Source organism: Elephantulus edwardii, unplaced genomic scaffold (genome assembly GCF_000299155.1).
Source record: "Elephantulus edwardii isolate Elephantulus edwardi_28Jun2011 unplaced genomic scaffold, EleEdw1.0 scaffold00004, whole genome shotgun sequence".
NCBI lineage: Eukaryota > Metazoa > Chordata > Mammalia > Macroscelidea > Macroscelididae > Elephantulus > Elephantulus edwardii.
The window spans coordinates 10,337,615-10,343,702 of NW_006399754.1; positions in this window are offsets into that span (position 1 = coordinate 10,337,615).

Below are 6,088 nucleotides of genomic sequence, written 5' to 3' on the forward strand. Positions count from 1 at the left end.
GCCTAACGCTAAGAGAGATGCAAATCAAAACAACTAGGAAATATCCTCTCACTCCAGCAACAATAGCGAAGTTCAACAGAGCAGCAAGCTACAAATGCTGGCGAGGTTGTGGAGAGATGGGAATCCTATTCTATTTGCCTTTTTTTTTTTTTTTTTTATCCCTTCCTGCCTTCTGAGCTTTCTCACTGGGCGAATACTCCCCTTGATTGTATTTGATTGTTCAAAGGAGCGTGTTAAGATCCTGGTGTTCCTGATCATCTTACAGGTGTTTTTTGCCTGATTTACTACACCCAACCACAGCTGAAACTGAAGGCAAAACTAGACCCAATGTAATGCCAGAACAGACCATCTGCAAACTGTAAAATATTGACTCTAGTGTGAGAGACCTGGGTCTCTGAGCTCTCAATTTGCAAGGAATATAGATATTTATTAAATACTTATTTCTCAGATAGGTATCAACTTCCTCTTAAAAGTAGTTCTGCGCCTTCTGCTGCAAACTGCCCTCTCTCCCGCAACCCCGCCCTGTTCCCGCCCGCCTCCGCCCCCAAAACCAGCCCCAATCCCCGTCCCATCTGGTCCCCACCTCCCAGGTCCTGGCGCGGCGCCGCGCAGGGATGCTCAGGGTAACGTCCTTGACCATGGTGCCTCCGGGAGTTGTAGTTTTTCTGGCGGTGCATCTCAGCGAGGAAGAGCTGATGGGAACTACATTTCCCAGGAGGCCTCGCGTGTAGGCGGGGCCATCCGGGAGCGAGGCGGGGCTCCGGCGGGGAAGCGGCTGCGGCGGCTAGTTTGTAAATGCGGCGGGAGTCTGCAGTTGTGCCTGTACTGTGCGGAGTGGACAGAGCGGTGAGGGGGCGTGCAGCTGAAGTGGGGGCCCGTGGAGAGGGCCGGCGGGCTTCGGTCGGCTGGGCCGAGGGAGCGCGGCGGAGGACCGGGGGTGGTTGACCGGCCGCGGCGGCGGGCACCCGTGAAATGCCCATTACAGGTCCAGGCTGTTTCTTCGAAGAGCCTTGGAAGCCTGCCTTGTTGCGGCATTGGCCTGCCTTGGAGCTATAGTGGAGACGCGCACGAAGGCGTAATTACGTGGCTTTGATTTTCTCTCTTTTGCTTGATTAATCGCTTTCATCCCTGTAGAATGCTTCCTAGATTGGTGGCATTTGATGAGTATTAAGGCTTTCAACGTAGTGTTTGATTTTGGGGAACTGATGAATTACATCCTAAACCAGCCAGTTACTTTTCAGGGTCTTTTGATCCTTGTTGTTATGTGTTGTGAGTCTCCTGCGACTCATAGTGACCCCTATGTGCAGTAGCTCTCACCCCTGCGTCATCCTGAGCCAATTCCATCGTCTACGACAGGCACTAATTCCATTTCTCCTGTCACTGAGTCAGTCCGTCTCATCCTGGGTCTTTCTCCTTTTGCGCTGTCCCTCCGCCTTTCCAAGCATAATGTCCTTCTCCAAGGACTGGTCCCTTTTGGCCATGTGCCCAAAGTATGTGAGACAGCTTCAAAAAACCTTGCCTCCAAAGAACAGCCTGATTTGACCCTCTCCAGGGTGGGCCTGTTTGTTCTCCTGGCAGTCCAAGGTATGGTCAGCACTCTTCCCCAGCACCACAACTCAAAGGTATCGATTCTTATATCATCCTTAGTCATTGTCCAGGTCTCTGATGCATAGTAAGCAATTGTGAAGATTATGGCCTATTTCAGGCACACCCAAGTCTCCAAACTGACACTATTGCTCTTCAGTATCCTAGAGAGGTCCCTGACATCAGTCTTTCCCAAGGCAACACATCTTTTGATTTCCTTACTGCTGGTGCTAAGAGTGTAGATTGTGGAACCAAGCACACTGAAGTTAAGAATCTCAGTATCCTTCTCCATCTGTGATGAAGCTGCCAATTGCCCCAGTGGTGAGAATCTTTGTTTTCTTGATATTGAGCTTCAGTCCATATTGAAGACTACAGTCCTTGACCTTTTGGAGTATGCCTCATGACCTCCTCAGTTTCAGCAAGCAAAGTCGAGTCATCTGCCTAATGCAGGTTGTTGATAAGCCTTCCATCAATCCTGATGCCACATTTCTCTTAATTAAGGCTAGCCTCCCTAATGATATAGATTTAAAAGGTATAAAGGTAGGTTGCATCTTTGACACACAGCTTTCCTGATCCTGAACATGCAGTGTTTCCCTGCTCTGTTCTCACTACTGCTTCCTGGTCCAAGTATAGGTTTCACATAAGCACAATTAAGTATTCTGGGATTCCCACTCTTCTCAAGATTAGCCACAGTTTGTTGTGATCCACACAATCAAATGCCTTCGTATAGTCAATGAAATACAGATGTTCCTCTGGTATTCTCTGCTTTCGGCCAAGATCTTTCTAATGTTGGCTATGTTGTCCCTAGTGCCATGACCTCTTCTAAACCCATCCTGCACATCTGGCAGTTCTCTGGTGATGTACTATTCCAGTTGTGTGGTTTTTTTTTTAGGCTTTTTAAAAATTTATTATTAATTTCAATGAAAATTTTTAGAGACTTTGGATTTCCATACATTCATTGTTGCACTTTTCTCCCCTCCCAACACTCCCCTCTTGGAAAAGTAAAAGACAAATTCTTTCATTGTTTTACAAACCCTCCCTCAAATCCACTCCACTATTCAGCCTTCGCTCTGGACTCCTGTCATGACAAAAATGCCTAATCTCATATCCCTTTTTAACAGTCTTCTCTTCATCGGTTTCAATGCAGTGTACATTATTGAGCACACCTTTCTCAGTCTCCTCCCAACCCCGATGTCAGTATTGTTTTACAACAGTGGAACCATGCAGTATTTGTCCTTTTGTGACTGAGATAGTTCACTCAGCATAATGTCCTCCAGGGACACCCATTTTTAATAATATTGCATGAGTTCCTTGTTTTTCAATGCAGCATAGTATTCCATTGTGTGAATATATCACAGCTTCTCTATCCATTCTTTTGTTGATGGGCGCTTAGGTTGTTTCCAACTCCTTGCTATTGTGAACAAAGCCGCAATAAACATGGGTGGGCATTCCAGTTGTTTTTGGTTAATCTTCAACAGGATCTCGCTTGCGTGTGATACTGTTTGATAATTTCCACACTCTGTCGGGTCACCTTATTTTGGAATGAGAATAAATATAGATCTCTTCCAGTCAGTTGGTCAAGTGGTTGTTCTCCAGATTTCTTTCTTGTCATAACCTGGTGAGCATGTTCAGGGCAGCATCTGTTTGCTGATTATGTACATGATCTGTTTTATTAACATAAATGTTATGTATATGATTATGTCAGTTGGTATTCCATCAATCCCTGGGGTGGAAAATTTCTCTTCTCCCTACCCCCAGTGGCTTTGTTGTTGTTATGTGCCGTCAAGTCGCCTATGACTCATAGCAACCTTGTGTACAACAGCTCTGAACCCTTCTCTATCCTGTGCCACCCTTATTGTCTCTGACACACCTACCCCTCATTACCCAAATCACTGAGTCAATCCATCTCATCCAGGGGCTAACTTTCTTGTGCTGTCTCTCCACCTTCCAAGCATGATGTCCCTCTCCAAGGACTGGTCATTCCTTGCAGCATGCCCAGACTATGTCAGGTGAAGCTTCAGAATCCTTGCCTCCAAGGAGCAGCCTGGCTTCACCCTCTCTAGGATGAACCTGTTTGTTTTCCTAGCAGTCCATGGTGTATTCAATACTCTTCCCCAGCACCCTAGCTCAAAGGCATCAATTCTCCTTCTATCCTTGGATCAGGTACATCTTAGTCTCCAGACTGACATTGTTGTTCTTCAGTACTTTGGAGAGGTCCCTGACAGCAGACTTTCCCAGTGCAATTTGTCTTTTAATTTCCTGGCTGCTGGTTCTAAGAGTGTTGATTGTGGAGCCAAGCAAACTAAGGCTATTAACAATCTGTCTCTTCATTGTCTATCATGATGCTTCCAAATGGCTTTAAGAACGTTTGTGTAGAGGTTTCAACCCTGACAATTTGTGTCAGTTTGGTTTTGATAACTGAAAACTCTTAGAGTCCACATACTAATGTTATGTAGACATTTTTGCTGTGAATACTTCCTTTACAAAGGGCTGAATATCAATAATGGAGAACAGATTTAGGTAAACAGTATTTTTATACCTCATACTGACATTAGATAATGGTAAGGAAACCGAAATGAAGATACAGAGGTATGTTTTTGGTTGTCATTTTAAATTTTTTTTCCTTTAAGTAGGAAAAAGATTGTGATATCCCTCACAATGTATTGGTAGTGGGTTTTTCTAGTGTTTTGGGTTTTGTTTTTTTTTTTTTAAATGAAAATTTATTATGATGAAATATAACAAAACCTTTACCAGTGCACCTGTCAGCACTTTTTTCTTCCTGCCTGTCGTAATTGAAAATTAGCTTTGGTTTTTTTTTATGAATTTATGTATTCTTAGCATATTGTGTAAAATGAGGTCCTATACTCTTTTTCTCTTTGAAATTGATGTATTTTACTTGGGAGCTCTGGTAGCCTAGTGGGTAAGGAGTGGTGTTGTCAATGCAGAGGCAAGCAGTTCAAATCCATCTGCTCCTCCACAGCAGAACAATGGACAAAATCCTCCTGTGCAATTTACAGCTTCCGAAAACCCTCTGGAATTGGTTTTGACTCCACAGTCATTGGTTGAATATTTTATTATAATATTTTCAAGTTTCATCCATGTTGTAGCATGTGCTGAGACTTCAATTCTCAGTATGGCTGAGTATATCCCATTGCAGGAGTATTTTAATTCCTCAGTGAACATGGTTAGGTTCCAAAGACCAGGTTGTTATGAGAAGGTCAGTGTTATGTTAAAATAGAGGATGACATTGGATTACAAAATGAAAGATGAGTACATCTTTACATATCTGCCAAATTCTTAGGTAACTGCCAAAGCACTAAGAATCTTTAAAAAAAATTTTTATTAAATTTTATTAATTTTTTAAAAAAAATTTTATTTTTAAATTTTTTTTTATTTTATTATTTGTGTGTGTGCGTGTACCGTCAAATCAGATCTGACTGATACAGGAGGAGATGGTCCCTCCTTCCTCAGCAGATCATCTGGTAAATTTTATTAATTTTAATGAACATTTACAGAGATTTTGGGTTTCCATTCATTCACTGTTGCACTATTTTCTCTACGCCCCCCCCAGTTCGTTCCTCTTTTTCCCCCCCTTTGAAAGTCTGTTTTAATTGTCCCATTGCCACAGTGCTTGTCAAAGCCAGTTCTGATTAATCTCCTTTGTCAGTGTGTCCTTTGCCATTCCCTATCACTCCTCCCTGAGAGAGACTTCACCCTGATTCTTAAAGAAAAGGGGATGGCGTATTCTCTTACTTCCTGCTGAAAAGGGACGCTGTAGGTTTCAGGGTGAAGATCTTTTCTCACTACTCTAAAGGGCCCCTCTGGCAATAGGAAACACGTAGGCTATTGTGGTGATTGATTTTGGAATTTAGATGCACTGTTATCAATTGTAAAGCATTAAGAATCTTGACCCAGCCAATATGAGATGTAATGCAAATGTATGAGTTACAGCTGGTATAACTCCCACCTCAACATCCATTACTATCAGATGGGCATTGTTGATGAGACAAATAGTTGGACAGGTAGATTTTTGCCTCCTCTTGTAATATGAAATGCTGATTGTGGAAACCGCTAGAGTCAACACCCTTGGTACCTGTAGTTAGGAAATCAGGAGATGTATTATACTGGGAAAGTCTGTAGTCAGGGGCCTCTCCAAATTATTGAGGAGCAGTTTGAGGACTAAGGTGTGTCTGATTAAGACCATGGCCTTTCTGATCACTTGCTACGTCTGAGAGCTGGACAGTGAGTAAGCATGAAAATGAATTGATGCCTTTGAGCTGTGGTGTTGGTGAAGAGTATTGAACATCCCACCGCCTGCAAAAGGAACAAACAAATACATTTTGGAGAAAGTGCAGCCAGAGTGCTTTTTGAAGGGAAAGATGATAAAGCTTCATGTTACATACTTGAAGCATGTTGCTAGGAGAAGTTACTCCTGGGAGAGGGACATGGTGCTTGGAAAGGTGGAGAGGCAGCAATAGAGAGGAAGACCCTCCACCAGGTGGAT